The following is a 15,779-nucleotide window of genomic DNA, read 5'->3' as shown; positions in this document are numbered from 1 at the left end:
AATAAATTCCATTCAAATCAAATCAACAAATTCTTGCTAAACCACAAGTAGGAAACAAGAATCCTGACTAAGATTTATCTTGCTGCTAAGGTTTTCCCACCCACCATCTGCTGGAGGGAGGATCTCTGTGACTGAGTCTCCATTAGGGCTCTTGTTCCATTCTGTTCTATTCATTCACTGTCACTGAGAAATATTGTTAGTTCTACACAAGAGGATCCTCTCTATATGGCTTACAAATAGAACAATAAATATGTCTGCTTGTGTCCAGCTTGAGAGAGTTTTAAACCAACAGCCCTCCCACAGGGTAATCAAGAGAAGCATGCTAAGTTTCTACTTTAACAAATTATCTGAAGGTAATGTAAAGCCTCTTCTGTCATCTTTTCTTCTCCATAACCTACCCAAGGATGGCTTATGTCATTTAGATTGTAAAAGATAATTACACTTGTAGAACATGAGGAATGGGGCTGCCTTCTGCATTGTGACTCATAGCTTTTCCTGCAGGTGACTTGCAGGTGTGTCCCTCAGAGTGAAGGGAGGAAGTAAGCATGTCAATGATATGCTACTGAGGCTGCATGTCCGCCTCTGCCTTGACCAACCCACCAAGACTTATTCTGTGTTCCTGATTCTTGTAAGCTGTATGCTTTAGAGCACCATACCCTGAAAAGCCCACTTTGTCCTTAACCGCTAAGGAAAATTAGCTAACTCAAGGCAACCATAGGCCACACTTTAGTGGCATGATGCCTTTGTACATCCTGAAATCCTCATTTAAAGTCAGGTGTGGGAGGAATACCTTGAGTCCTTTGGCATTGTCCTTTCAATACTCTATTCAAATGGTTCTCAACTCTGGCTGTACAAGGTAAAGATCCAGTACACATGGGAGTAACTACAGGCAAAATGCCCTCCAAGGAAATAAATTATGTAAGTGCAAAAACTGCAAACGTATGTTCAATAAGTGACAATAGAAATAACCCAGAGATCCACAACCAAAAGTATTGCAGAAGCCCTAACCTCCAACTCTCTTCTCCATTTATCTAATTTTTCCCCATTTGTCAAGAAAACATACAGGTGTAGAACATAATATGCCCCAAATTATTTCTTCACACTATTATCTTCATTATCATATATCTCCAGTCTACTAATATTCTCAGTATATATCTAGTCCTTCAATTGTTAAGACTTTTATTGTGGACCATTCCCAAGCATATCATAGCATTCTTAAAAGTAGAGACACTCTTCTCTCAACATCCACTTTAAGAAAGTACAGATGCTTTTTTTTTTTAAGTAGGGTTCGTGCTAGGTGTGAAGCCCAATGTGGGGCTTGAACTCACAACCATGAGATCAAGACCTGAGCTGGTATCAAGAGTCAGATGCTTAACTGATGGAGTCACCCAGGTACCCCTAAAAATGCTTTTTAAATGATATATCTTACTTCTTTCCTTCCATCCCACTCTGCTCCTTTCCCCTCCTCCTCTCCTCTCTTTTCCTTTCCTTCTTCCCTCTTCACTCTGTTCTTATCCTTTAGAATGCTAGTAATACTTTCTTATGTTCTATTTCTACATATTTTCTCAAGTCATGTTTGGGTCAAGGTACTTGAGAACTCTTTCCAGAAAAGACTGGTTCAGAGAAGTCCAAGGTCAGTAGTGTTTCCTCAATATGGTTTGTAGAGAATCTAAAGGGAAGTCAATACCAGGATAATCCAAACTTTTAGAGTCCTGGTCCCAATATTAATCAGTGAAATTCTCAACTTGTGATGGATTCACCCTGACTTTCTTCAAGTTTTAGGTTTGATGCTCATGCTATTCATTATTTAACATACCAAGCCTTTCAGGAATCCCAAAGAATTTACAAAAAAAATTTTTTTTAGTTTTATATATTTATTTTGAGAGAGAGAGAGAGTAAGTGTACAAGTGGGGGAGAGATAGAGAGAAAGAGAGGGAGAGAGAGAGAATCCCAAGCAGGCTCTGTACTGTCAGTGTGGAGTGCCATGTGGGGCTCAAACTCACAAACTGCGAGATCATGACCTGAACTGAAGTTGGACGCTTAACTGACTGAGCCACCCAGGTGTCCCCCAAAGATTTTTAAATTTAACTGTTAGATTCTAAGGTAATTCAGGGATCTCAAAAGTTCCTTCAGTTATCTTTAGTTGGGATTTGGGTGTAGCAGAGGGAAATCAAGCCCTGATGACAGGCCCTGCCTGGCGATGAGAACTGGAGAGTGATTTTAAACCCTGGAAAACCATCTGATTGAGCTCAGGTGGGGCTCAGGCACATTTTTCTGAAGTTTTGTAGGTAGTCCTCATGGTTAGCCAGTGTTTAGAAACTTTATTTTAGGAAAAACTTGTATCTTTTAGGGTTTGCCAACTGGATGCTTTCTCAGCCTCGTCCCTGATCCAGGTCCTAGACTTGACACACTATGACAATTCCAAGAGGGAAGAGGGCAGTGGGAATGATGGAATGGTTTCAGTCCACCCTGGAATGGGGCTATGGCAGGAGCAGGGTCATTGTTGCAGGAGGTAGACTCTTACACGTAAGATTTGCTCTGCTTTGACCTAAAATAAAACCCATGATTCAAGATTCTCTTCCCTCTAAGGTCTTGTCGAACAGACTCTGAGAGGAGTTAGCAGGAATTAGTTCATCAGTTGCTTGGTTGTGATAAGAAGAATCAGGTAACATGATACCACTACAGAGTAAGTTGTGCTTTGGGAGCAGGAGGGCCCAGAAAAGAACAGAAAAAGGCATTGGAAGTGGAAATAGACAAAGGACAAACTCGATCAAATTCTCAGTCTGACAGGGAGACTGTGCTTTCTCTGACCCTACTGCTCTTGTTTTCTTTCTGAGATATTAGTAGAAGACCATCCTAGGGGTGAGGAGAGCGACTGAATTTCCATAGCAATGTGCTATCTCAGGGCCCCCCTTTCCAAACTGCTGGTTGGTTATGTTTGAAACGTCTAGGAGACCCATTTTTTTTTTCTACTTTGAGAAATTAGGCTGAAAATACAATCCCACCCTGGGAAGGGTACCAGAAGTTAAAGTCATGATTTTTAAAAAGGCCTGAGTTTAAATCTAGGGCAGTGGTGGGCAAACCAGTCTGTGGGCCAAAGCCCACCTGTTGCCAGTTTTTGTGTGGTCCAGTTTTTGAGTGGTTTTTAGATTTCTAAATGATGGGAAAAGAAATCAGAAGAATAGTATCTTGTGATGTGAACATCATGAAATTCTTTTCAGTGCCCGTAAATAAAGCTTTATTGAAACATGGCCATACTCATTTGTTTACATGTTGTGTACTTCAATGGCAGTTGAGTAGTTATGACAGGGATTGTATGATGTCCTCTATCGCTGTGAGGAACTGCTCAGTGACACAAGCAGTGTCACAATTTTTAATTCAACAGCATTTTGAGTGTTGTACATATTGCCATAGCATGACATTTTATATATTTTTTTTAATTCACATTTTATTTAGGTTGAAATAAACTATACAAAATCGATTTTCTTCGCCAAAAATAACGGCAATATTTTCTGTATTATTTCTAGATAAACCACAAAGCACTTATTTTTGTAAGTTTTCCAGTTTTGTTTATAAGATGAGATGAAGCAGTACATACAGCCATGGAAAAAGAGGAAAACAGACAAATCAGTTGTTGGTGTCCATGGCCTCTGATCCTGTCTTGACCATGAAACAGAGGTGTTCGACATATACCTGCTAAAAAGCTTATGAAGATGGAGGCTCAACAGAGGAGTCTAAACAGCAACAAACTGATGCACAACAATGGCAGGCTTGCCCATTTACACTTTTAACTGTAACTTGTTCCTCTAAATTCATTTGATAAAGACAAAATCTACACTGAAATCCTTGCTTGGCAAACTCACATGTTTCTCTCTCACTGTCTGGTAACTCCCTTAACTGTCCATTACAGGATTTTTTGGTAATGTTTATTTCATTATTTTGAGTGAGAGAGAGAATGTGTCTGAGTGGGGGAGGGGCAGAGAGAGAGAGGGAGAGAGAATCCCGAGTCAGGCTGTGTGCTGTCAGCACGGAGCCAGACTCGGGATTGGATCCCATGAACTGTGAGATCATGACCTGAGCCAAAATCAAGAGTCAGGACAGACACCCAACCAACTGAGCCACGCAGGTGCCCCACAGATCTTTAACATACTTAACATTCCTACTATTCAAAGGTCACTTGTGAATTTCATTGTAACATTTTATAAAATGTATTCCTTCCTACCACACCTCTTCAAAATCTATTTCTTCTAAGAAGTGATAACTCAATACCCAACAATTGGATCCAGTGATAATAAATGTTATGTCTAAAATGACTTAACTAAAACAATTTCAAAGTGCCACTAGCAGAGATCCTATAGAAGTGTAATATGGCACTTTCAATGCTATCTTCTGGAATAACAGTTATATCTCCAAAACATGAGAGTTCAATCAGGGGCCATTTAAATAGGCAGATTATCAATAGCTAATATACTCCATGAGAAGTCAATAGGTCAGGATATTCAGTGAGTGGGGCACCTGGGTGACTCAGTCAGTTGAGTGTGGTCTCTTGATTTTGGCTCAGGTCATGATCTCACAGTTTGTGGGTTCAAGCCCTGCATCGGGCTCTGCACTGACAGTGCAGAGCCTGCTTGGGATTCTCTCTCTCCCTCTCTCTGCCCCTCTCCTGTTTGCATTCTCTCTCTGTGTCTCTGAAAATAAACATTAAAAAAATATTTTTCAAACAAGATATTAGTGATTAAATGGTCTATATACACCGGACAGCTTTTCCATAAGATGTTTTCACATTTTTTACAGATTTTTCCAAATAACAAGCATAAGAGAAAGCTTACTTTATTTTTTTTAACTTTTTAAAATGTTAATTAATTTTTGAGACAGAGATAGACAGAGCGTGAGTGGGGGACTGGCAGAGAGCAGAGACACAGAATCTGAAGCAGGTTCCAGGCTCTGAGCTGTCAGCACAGAGTCTGGCCCGGGGCTCGAACTCAACAAACCGCAAGATCATGACCTGAGTTGAAGTCAGAAGCTTAACTGAATAAGCCACTCAGGTACCCAAGATAAAGCTCACTTTAGAGGTCTCTTAGGTATTTTCAATGGTTTCTGAGTTATCTGTAGGAAGATCTTAGTTGTAGAGTTTGATATATGTGTCCACAATTAAATCAGGATCATGTTTTATATCAAAATTTAGGTTCAGTAAAGCCAAGTTACTTGACCTTTGGTCTGTCAAAGTGTTCCTCAGGTATGCTTTGAGGCAATTTTACTCATGTTCATAGCATTCATTCTCAACCTTCATCACAGGAAGAATACATAGGACTTTCAGCAATGCATAAACACTAGGAAAAACTTGATGTCTTGCAGATGCAGGGTTTCATAAATGGTGAATGGAAGCTCTATGTCTTTCCCTCTGTGTTTCCACTTGATTCTCCAATAATGCAGCTCAGGTGAGAGTGTGTCATGATTAGGCAAGTCACTTCTGTACATGTCAGCATGGTGCCCCCCCCCCCCCCCGCCCAGTGTATTAAATTTGAGCTGTCCCATGACAGAGGGTACCAGAGATAAGCATTTAAGAGCTCTGAGGTGCTGTTCTGAAAATGTATCTTTCAGTTCCTGAATAATGAGTTCCACTGTTGGGACATTAGAGTTTCTTTATAGTAACTCTCAGAAGTTAGCTGGGATTCCAGGTTACCTCGCTGGGCTCTGTGGAATTCTCCAGGGAGTTTCAGCTGAATATCAAGTTTGGTTGCCAAATTTATAGCTTTTTCAAGCCGAAATTCATGATAAACTTCAATATTTTCCATCATTTCATTTAATGAATGCAGCACTGCAGTCAAGTTACTGGCTACAAAGAAGACATCAGAAGTTTTCCCGTGGAGATTTTTCCCAAAGGCTCTTGTAAAAGATAGAACATTTTTAGGAACAACAATGATAAGAATGAAATCAAAAGCTGTTCCCAGCTATATAGTTACCAGCTATATAGTTATTCCACCCAAGGTTTGTATCACTATACCATCTAAACATAAAATACGTGTTTGCAGGAGGTCCACTAAAATTTCACAAGCATCATGCCTGCCTGTCCACTGGGAATGACAAATTTCCTTCAGTTCAAGTTCTAAAAGCAGTTGTGGAGATCAATGGAAGAAAGAACAAACTTCCTCTATTGTTCCTAATACAGCAGGTACTCTCACAACAGGCACTGATTTTGCCAACCAAATATTTAAGGCACAGGAAGAGCAAAGTGTATAGACAGCTTGGGGATATTTCTCTAAAAGTCTAGAAGCAACAACTTTCATTTTGGAAGCAAATCCACTGGACACAATGTAAGCCTGGCCATGATAATACTCCAGCTTAATCCCCACTTCTCCATTATCAACAGTATGAAATTTCAAAATTTCTGCATCAACCTCATAAGGCAAGAAGCCTACAAATTCCTCTCTCAGGTTATGAGATTCATCAACAAACCTCACCAACACAGACAAATATTCTTCCCTGATATGGCCACTATGGCATCAGTGATGATGGAAAAGAGGAAGTGGCAGCCTCTCACTCCCCGAGGGTTTCCTCCCAAATGCAGCTCTCACAGATCTCTAGCATCTGCCTCTGCTATGTTTTCGAGCAGAACAATGTGTTAACTGCTATTGTCTCAATGCTTTCTATCAACTTCTTCACCAGAATTTATCCCACACTCCAGCAGTGCTTGAACAAAGAGATCCTCTGGGAGTTCATCAGTTTCATGCCCTTCCAGAGGCATGTCTTGTTTTCCCATAAGAATAAAAATTTCAGGGGCACCTGAGTGGCTAAGTAGGTTAAGCATATGAGTCTTGCTTTCAGCTCAGGTCAAGATTTCACTGTTCATGAGTTTGGCTCCACTGTCAGTGCAGAGCTGCTTAAGATTCTCTCTCACTCCCTCTCTCCCTCTCTGCTCCTCCCCTGCTTGTTGTCTCTCTCTTTGTCTCTCTCTCTCTCTCAAAATAAATAAACTAGAAAATTTTTTTAAAGAATCAAAATTTCAAATAAAGATTTTAAGTATTCTTTGTTTTCTTTCTTTTCAAGAGTTGATGAAAAATGTCTTCATCCTGTTTTTCAGCCCCTTCTTCTGCACTGGGATTCTGAGCATTGCTGTCATTTATTTCTTTGTTTTTATTCCTCTTCGGAATTTTCATCATTGTTTTTTCCATTTCAGTTTCTTGATTTTATCTTCACTGATTTCTTTTGTTAGTTTTTTGTGTCTACTATGTGGATTGTTTGAATGACTGGCAAGAACAAACAAATATTGTTGGTATTGCATTATCTCCAAGAACTGTCCCATAAGGACTAGTTCTACAGATCATAGAGGTCTCAAAATGTTTGGCACATAATTGATAATGTTTATTTCGTTGATCAGGTGTTTTATCTTCTAAGTCTGCTCTCCCAGAATTCTCCACCCACTTCTGACATCTGGTGGGACACCTTGGGAACCCAAAGAAGGACAGATCCTGAAGAAGTCAGATCCAACTTCCTCGTGCAGCTGGGGGTAGCGTGGAAGTTCTAGAACATCAGCACCCACACAGACCCACACACCCTCCCCTCCTCTCCTCCTCTGGGCAGCCTTTCTGCAGGTTGGGTCTGGGAGGGAAGTCAGGCTGGAGCACCAGGGGGAGGGGCCTATAATTTTTTATGACAAGTTCATGCACATCTTCTCAAGACAAAAATGGGAGAAAAGTAAACTTCAAATATTACGCGTGTAAGACATAATGGATTATGGATTATTTTGTCATCAATTGGATGACAAAGAACTGTGTTTTTTATTATGAAGTGATGTTATCACTGTGCTAAACCTACAGTATCTGTCAGTATTACTTAGGACTAAGCAATCATAACAATATTCCCAACTTATAGGAAAGCACTTGTCAGAAAAAGTGGAAAGTAGAAGAAGGAATACTTCATTAAGGTATAATTTTTTTCACTAATTTTTTTGAAATGAAGCTGCAACCGAAGTAAGTTTCTAAATAGTTCATTTGTTAGATAAAGCGAGTCATTGACCAGTGTTGTTAATTAAATCATATTTGATTCCAAGCCAAAGAAATGTGTCCAGAGAAAATAAACTGGTTTAAGACTATTAACTTTGGGGGGGAAAGTGACTCAAAAGAGTTTAAGACATTGGAAGCAATATCAATAGTCCATTTAAAAAGAAACCAAATGATTTCAAGGGGTTTTCCTTGGCTTTTGATAAATCAACATACTGCTCAGTTGTTTTTTCAAGGACTAATGCCAGATCCAAAGTCACTGAGTTTCACCTATGAATGGTCTGTATGAAACAATTATAATTGAGAATATTTTTGAAAACAGTGAGAAAACACTAATCTAGTACAACCTGAAGTAGAATCTGCTAAGATGTGCTATAACTGATGGTGATAAAAATATATGTGGAGAAGAAAAGCTCTTAGTTGGATGAATTTACAGATTTTGAAAATTTAAGGTGTTTAAAGACTTCCTTATATTCATTGTATTATTTATCAGCAGGTACTTCTTTTTTAATGTTTATTTATTTTGAGAGACAGAGAGCATGCGTGCAAGTTGGGGAGGAGCAGAGAGAGAGGGAGAAAGAATCCCAAGTGGGCTCTGCACTGAGATCATGACCCGAACCCAAATCAAGATTCGGTTGCTTAGCTGACTGAGCCATCCAGATGCCCTTATCAGCAGGTACTTCTGAGGAACATATTTGATATCATGTCTTACGGAATTGGCAGTGTCAATAGTGAAATTCTACTCTCATGGACTTAATATATTCAGTACCATAAATTTTGTCATAGATAGAAGTAAATCCTTAATTGTCCTACCATACAGCAGTGTGACATTTTAGCACTGATGAAATTATATTGAGATTATATTCAGCCCAGGATCAAGATTGAAATTCGTCTGAATGAGGACTTTCTTCAATCATTGTTAATTAACAGTGAGTGAATTTGGAAATTAGCTTTTGCTGCAGATTTGATGTTTCTTAATGAATTGAACCTAAAACTATTAGGCAAAGCTGAGCTTACATACAAAACTTACACTGCAGTAAAGTCATTTTGATGACAACTAATGTTGTTTGAATCACAAGTAGTATCAAGCTGCTGTATTTACTTCCTGTGTTGTCAAAAATTAAAACAAGAAGTTAAATCTCCACCCCACACGAATTTTCAGAGAATATATTTTCCAAGCTCAACCTAAACCTACAGTTCCAGAAGTATTTTTTGGACCTTGCTTCACATGCAAAAGAAAAGTCAAATATTTCAAAATCCATCTAATTGTGCAAAATCCATCTAACTTCCACTTAACTTTCAATTGAACTGATTAATCTACAGTAACATACTAAAAGGTACATATCAAGGAAAGAATATAATAGAATTCTATAAATGACTCAAGTAATATTTCCTATTAAAATCACATGCTTATGATTGGTATCACTATTCAGCAGTACCGATTTGTGTGACAAGACATTTTCTTATTATATAAGTACCTGCCTCAATTTTGTCTCTTAACCTATAAAACCTATGGATTTACCATCTTGCCTTTTAGAGAAAAAAGAAAAACCCCTGATCTAGAGGACTGTGGGTGTCTGAAAGATACAGGGAGACCTCATTGAAGGATTGCTTGCTAGAAAGTTTGGTTAAGTATGAAGTCTAATTATTCTGATTTAGCAAACAAAGCTTTGCCTGCAATCATATTACTTTAATCAAAAATAGAGCTGGACCCAAAGCTATATCTTTCTGCTATAAACCTAACATGTAAGATTTAGTTTCAGCAAACAACACCAGCTGTCTCACATCAACGTTGCCAAATTGAATTTTTATTAGTTTTATAGTTTTGTTTGTATTTCATTTGTACATCTTGCTTTGGCTTCAGACATCAGTAAAACTTATTCTCTATGTGAACATAGGTGAGGGCCCCTTAACCCTCCCAAATGTATTTTCATTTCTTGAAAAGGAACACAATGAATGCACATGAATCTGTTTCTTCAGGAAGTGTTAAAAAAATTAAGTGAATTTCATTCAGAGATTGTGGACACAGGGTGCCTGGGTGGCTCAGTCAGTTGAGCATCTGATTTTGACTCAGGTCATGGTCTCGCAGTTCACGAGTTTGAGTCCCACGTCCAGCTCTGTGCTGGCAGTTCAGACCCTGGAGCCTGTTTCTGATTCTGTGTCTCCTCCCTCTCTCTCTGCCCCTCCCCTGCTCGTGCTCTGTCTCTCTCAAAAATGAATAAACATTAAAAAAATTTTAAAAATAAAAAGAGATTGCAGACATGATAGAGTGTCTAGAAGAGACTATGTCGGGCAGAATTGACCTTAACAAAAGTTAGGTCTTTACTCTTCAAATATATTGGTTCTCAAACCTAACATGCACAGAATAACCTGATGAGCTTGTTTAACATGCACTGTCCCAAACTTTTCTTCCAAGGCCCAGGAGTATTCACCTCTGTCACACATCTCAGAACACCCTGATTGATGACACACAGACCAGCATATTTTGAGAAACATGCCTTCAGATTCTTGATTTCCATCGCTTCATTCTGCCCTTTACTTGAGAACCGATAGGATCCTTCATGAAGCAACCAGGTGATTTTTTCTACAAGAACTCCTTACCATAAGAGGTGAGATAGGAAGAAGGGATTAGCCCATTTCACCTTGGTATCTTATTGTTATTACAAATCCTAAACTACCCTTGTTTATGGAACATTCTAGAATACAGCAAGTGCCTTGAGCTATTTTGTGACTAACTAGAAGTAACTAGGGCTTTAATATTCAACCACCAAATAAATAAAATTTCAGGTAAAAAATAACATGTGACAGGAACACATTTCCTATCAATCTAGTTATTTTTTCAAAAAGCTTTAAACAACAATCTCAATAATCTTACATTTTAGTGATTTTCTGCAATTTCCACTGAAGGTTCAAACATACCTGAAAAGCCCTTGCTTCATTGCCTAAAAAAACAGATGAATAGATATTCATTTATATAAAAATCATTAGATAAAAATCATTAGTCCAGCACATACTTAATGGTTAATATAGATTCAGAACTACTGAACTGATGTCTCAGTGTAAAGGCATCAAAAACCTAGTGTCTCTAAACAAGCAAAATCACCTAAATTCGGGCCACTTCTTAAGCTAACATTGCTGAAGACTTTTACTGGATAAGTTTGTACAAGTTCCCCTGTCCCCACAACCCACTGCCCATTAAAACATAAGATACATTTATTAGAAACAAAAGCTTTTTCTAGGAAAGAAGAGATTTTTGGCACTGGAAAATTATGGATCAAGGCTCACCTGTTAGCAAAATGCTGCAAGGCGGTGAATTCCAGTCCTAATTCAGCTTCTGATGTTGATATGACTGAAGGGGCTTGGGTTCACTGCCCAGTTTCCTCACCCATGAACCTGGAATAACAACACACCCTCCTTTACAAAGGAACCATGTTGTGTAACACAAAAAAGTGACGACAGCCTTTTCCCAATTCAAGAGATGAAATTATAGCCCCATTGTGATATTCTTCACACATACTTCAACAACTCCCTGACATTTTAACTATTAATTACTTGTTTATTCTCAGTTTCAATACCTTTTATTCAGATCCCTTTGCATTCCTTAACCTTGCTTGTCTCCCTGGCTTTTGTATCTGTAGGTGAACCCCTCACCAACCTTTTGGCAAACATTACTCTTGGCTCCCAGATCACCTATCTTTCCTAGCGACTCTGGGGGGGTCCTCTCATGCTTCACACACAGCGCTCACCACCATGCCTCTGCCTGCTGCCTCTGGACACACCTGTCAGCCAGCCAGCTATCAATGGGCTGGCAGCAGTAGCTCTTGCATGGGATGGAGTGCACATCCCTCCCTGACTTTTACCCATTCCTCCCATGTGCAGCCCCGCACACACTGTAATAATGCCCCTTATGTGTCATAACTATGTCATTACCCCCCCTCAGGGCATATGTCACTTTCTGACTTCTTTCAGATTCCTGGCATTCTGTACATGAGGCTGTTCAGTATACCCCCCAAGTGGTAATTAATTGTTAGACTTGTCATTCTTCAATGGTTTGGTTTGTAAATTTGGCTTAGAGAAAGATGAGATGAGAGGAAAAAGGATACAACTCCAGGAATCCTATAGAAATCTGAAAACTCTAATATCCGCCTCAAGTATCCTAGATCTTAATATACAACTCCCCAAGATTGTTCCCAGCTAAATGGATTCCCTCTTTCCTGAATCAATAAACATTTTGCCATCACATAGACACCATTAACTGAAAATGTTGTTTTAGTGTAGTGTCTGTACTTATTATATCATGATTTATATTTGAAAAGCATCTGTATGATTATTATATATGTAAATAGTAACATCGCACTAATGTGGCATTACAAGGAAGGCCTCCATTCCATGCAAGTGAAACGTCTGGATAAATGAAAATTGCCTCCTTAAAGACCAATCTTGTGATTGGTCTCAATGATTAATAAACATTAAAAATTTTTTTTTAAAAAAGGAAGGAAATTCTGTCACATGATACAAGGATGAACCTTGAAGACATTATGCTAAGCGAAATAAGCTAGACACAGAAAGACAACACTGTGACTCCACTTATATGAGTTACCTAGAGTGGTCAAATTCATAGAGATGTATTGGGGGGCTGGGGGGCAGGGAAAACAGGGAATTGCTGAATGGGTCAGAGTTTCAGTTTTGCAAGATGAAAAGAGCTCTAGTGGGGCACCTGGGTGGCTTAGTTGGTTAGGCATCCTACTCTTGATTTCGGTTCAGGTCATGGTCTCACGGTTTGTGGGATTAAGCTCCGCGCCAGGTTCTGTGCTGACAGTGTGGAGCCTGCTTAGGATTCTCCCTCTCTCTGCCCCTCACCCTGCACACATGCATGCATGCTCTCTCTCTCAAAATAAATATTTAAATAAAAGAAAAAAGAAGAGAATTCTAGAGATTGGTTGCACAGCAATGTGAATGCACTTGACACTACTCAGCCATATATGTAAAAAGGGTTGAAACAGTAGGGGTACCTGAGTGGCTCAGTTGGTTGAGCGTCCAACTTTGGCTCAGGTCATGATCTAGCAGTTCATGAGTTCAAGCCCCACATTGGGCTTGCTGCTCTCTATGCAAAACCTGCTTCAGATATTCTGTCCCACTCTCTCTCTGTCCTTCCCCTGCTCTTGCTCTCTTTTTCTCTCAAAAATAAATAAAACATTTTTAAAAAATTAAAAATAAATAAAAATGTTTGAAATGGTAAATTTTATGTTATGTGCATTTCACCACAATTAAAAAGAAAGATATATAAAAAAAGGTAGAAACATGCATTAATTCATTCAGTTAATATTTCTTTTGTGCCTACTATGTATCAGACCCTGTATTAGATCCTGCTCCCTGTTGGTGCCAGGGAAAAAGTGCTGAACAATACAAAGTTTTGTCCTTTATGGAGGTTATATTCTACTGTACAGTATTTAACAGGATATATACCTTCGCAATCTACCTAATAAAGTACACAATTTTAGGACATTGGTTTTTAGAACATAAATGATTTGTCTGGAAGATCTGCAACCTGACCTGTTTGGGTGTAGGATATATCTGAAGTTTAAATATCTTAATTCTAGAAGATTATAATGATTAACATTTTAAAACTGACCTATCACCAGCACCTTTTGGGTATGTTTGCTTAGTTTTTCTTTCTGTTATTTAGATTATGGAATGGGATATGACAGACTGAATATACAAATGGTCAATGGCCAGACCATTGTATGAAAATAAAACTTTGACCTGCAACCTGCAGCAACCTTCCAGGAAACCAACCTCTTATCTACAATAAACAACCCAGGAAGCCAGCCTGCTATAAATCAGACTTAAGGGGAACAAAATTGCAATCTCCAGTGACACTGCAGGAAGCTAAACAATAACTACTGTAACAATCAGCCTAAAATGGCCAGGACTTGATTAATAACTGACAGCTTCCCTAATTTTTGTCCCTGCTTCCAACGTAGGACCAACCAGAGAAAGCCAAATATGCACCCTGACCAATCACCTAGGATGTCTTGTTTCTAGTTAGACCATCTACAGCTTCCCCATGCCGACAACTTCCAATCAAGCACTCCTGAAGCCCCCACTTTGTGCATTTTATAAAGCTTTCCCACTCCTCTGCCTGCCTTTGAGTCCCCACCAAAACACAAGGGACGGTGGCTGTCTCCCTTACTATAGCAAGCTCACAATAAATAGCTTTGGCTTTTCTCATTTTGGTGGTCTTTGTTTATTTCCACAGATGTTTGCTATATACTTGCAAATTGCTATTCAATCTTTTAAAATGGTTAATAACTATCCACACATAATTGTTCCAGCTCCTTGGTTACAAGCAAGATCTCTGTCTTGTCCATCACCCTCTACCTGGTTCCCAGCTCTCACACCAGGTTGCCCAACATTAACTAGTCATGCAGTAGATGGCATGATTGCCATGCACCTGCCCCAGATCAACAGTTCTTTTCATTATTACAGTGGCATAATTTTTAACAATGAATGATCATTTGAAAAAATTCTTTTAGAGAAATTATTTTTCCACTTAGATTCCTAGTTAATCTTCTACTGTAGTTCAGGCATTGAGAAATATTTTCCATTTGTTTGTTCTAATGTTTGTGGATAGTTGGATGACCTCCAAATAATAGGGACATTTCTACATCCTACTTGAGAATATATGTGCAAGAACTTAGGAATGATTTCTGTTTGTTTGTATCTGAATAACTACTGGATAAACATCAGGTGTAAGAAAATACTTGATAAAGCTGGGTTGACTTTGGTGCTGAATAATCATTGTAATGAATATTATCTTTAAAATACATAATGTTCTTTTCTCCCTGTGCCTCCAGGTATATGACCTCCTTCTATTCTGTTGGCAGCATCCATTTGCCTCAGGTAGGATTATAATTCTTATGGCAGGAAGGCAAAGAGAAAATATTACATATTTTTTGCAGTCTAGTCTTTGAGAATTTTGAAGATCACAGGCTTGCAAAACAGGTTTTAAAAGAGAAAGACGCCCTAAATTCCAAATACTCTCTCTTTGTGTTTCAAGAGGCAAATCTGGCTGGCTTATAGATTATTCCAAGCATATTGTTCTTTAACAATGGATGGTCATTTGAAAAATTTAAACATAGAACAATTTTGCTTTTTTTTTAATGTTTGTTTTTGTGGGAGAACACGAGTGGAATAGGGGCAGAGAGAGAGAGAGAGAGAGAGAATCCCAAGAAGGTTCCACACTGTCAGCGCAGAGTCCAATGCAAGGCTCAATCTCCCCCACTGCGAGATCATGACCTGAGCTGAAATAAAGAATAAGACATTCAACTGACTGAGTCACCCAAGCACCCCGAACAATTTTCCTTTAAACAGAGTGTAAGGGAATCCTTGGAAAGGAAAAGGAAAATAGAAAAATCTCTTGTCTTTCAGGTCTGGGGAGCAACAGCAAGACAAATGTATGCCAAGATTTCCCCTCTAATGAGAGAATTACTGGGGAGGATGACATCTCCTGGGCTGCAAGGAGAGATTTTGGAGATTTCTTGTGCTTTTTCAGGCTCAATAAATCATTCCTCAGATTAGATTCTTGTTTATAATGTTAAGTTAAATGCATTGTGCAATGAGTCTTAGAATTCGGTATTTGGGTATTTCACACGAGTCTCTGCTCTATTCCCTGCTCCAGACCATCTTCACCTGCAGGCAAATGGAAAAGGTATAGAACAAGGGATCCTTTTGTTGAAACCCATTTATTGTTTGTTACCTTTTTTTAGACATTGAATG

General features: G+C 38.9%; 1 protein-coding gene, 1 long non-coding RNA gene and 1 pseudogene across 3 annotated transcripts in view; 1 reads left to right on the top strand and 2 right to left on the bottom strand.

Annotated features, from left to right (window-relative positions):
* Positions 1-11,870, bottom strand: part of CCNY (cyclin Y) — a 319,192-nt gene extending 307,322 nt beyond the window's left edge. The window contains exons 1-3 of one of the 2 annotated variants that reach the window (XM_047867575.1): positions 11,780-11,870; positions 11,286-11,393; positions 10,920-10,942 (exon numbers count right to left, since the gene is read on the bottom strand). The gene's annotated coding sequence lies outside the window, so the exon portion shown is untranslated. Of the gene's footprint in view, positions 1-10,919; positions 10,943-11,285; positions 11,394-11,746 lie in introns of both variants that reach the window. The other variant, XM_047867574.1, reaches the window with a different exon arrangement.
* Positions 5,078-8,831, bottom strand: LOC125170542 (52 kDa repressor of the inhibitor of the protein kinase-like; annotated as a pseudogene).
* Positions 10,151-15,580, top strand: LOC125170787 (uncharacterized). The gene is made up of 3 exons (XR_007154091.1): positions 10,151-10,609; positions 14,858-14,903; positions 15,432-15,580. It is a non-coding gene; the product is annotated as an uncharacterized LOC125170787 (long non-coding RNA).
* The last annotated feature ends 199 nt before the right edge of the window (positions 15,581-15,779 follow it).

This window comes from Prionailurus viverrinus, chromosome B4 (assembly GCF_022837055.1).
Source record: "Prionailurus viverrinus isolate Anna chromosome B4, UM_Priviv_1.0, whole genome shotgun sequence".
Taxonomy (NCBI): Eukaryota; Metazoa; Chordata; class Mammalia; order Carnivora; family Felidae; genus Prionailurus; species Prionailurus viverrinus.
This window is presented reverse-complemented; position numbering and strand designations above follow the sequence as displayed.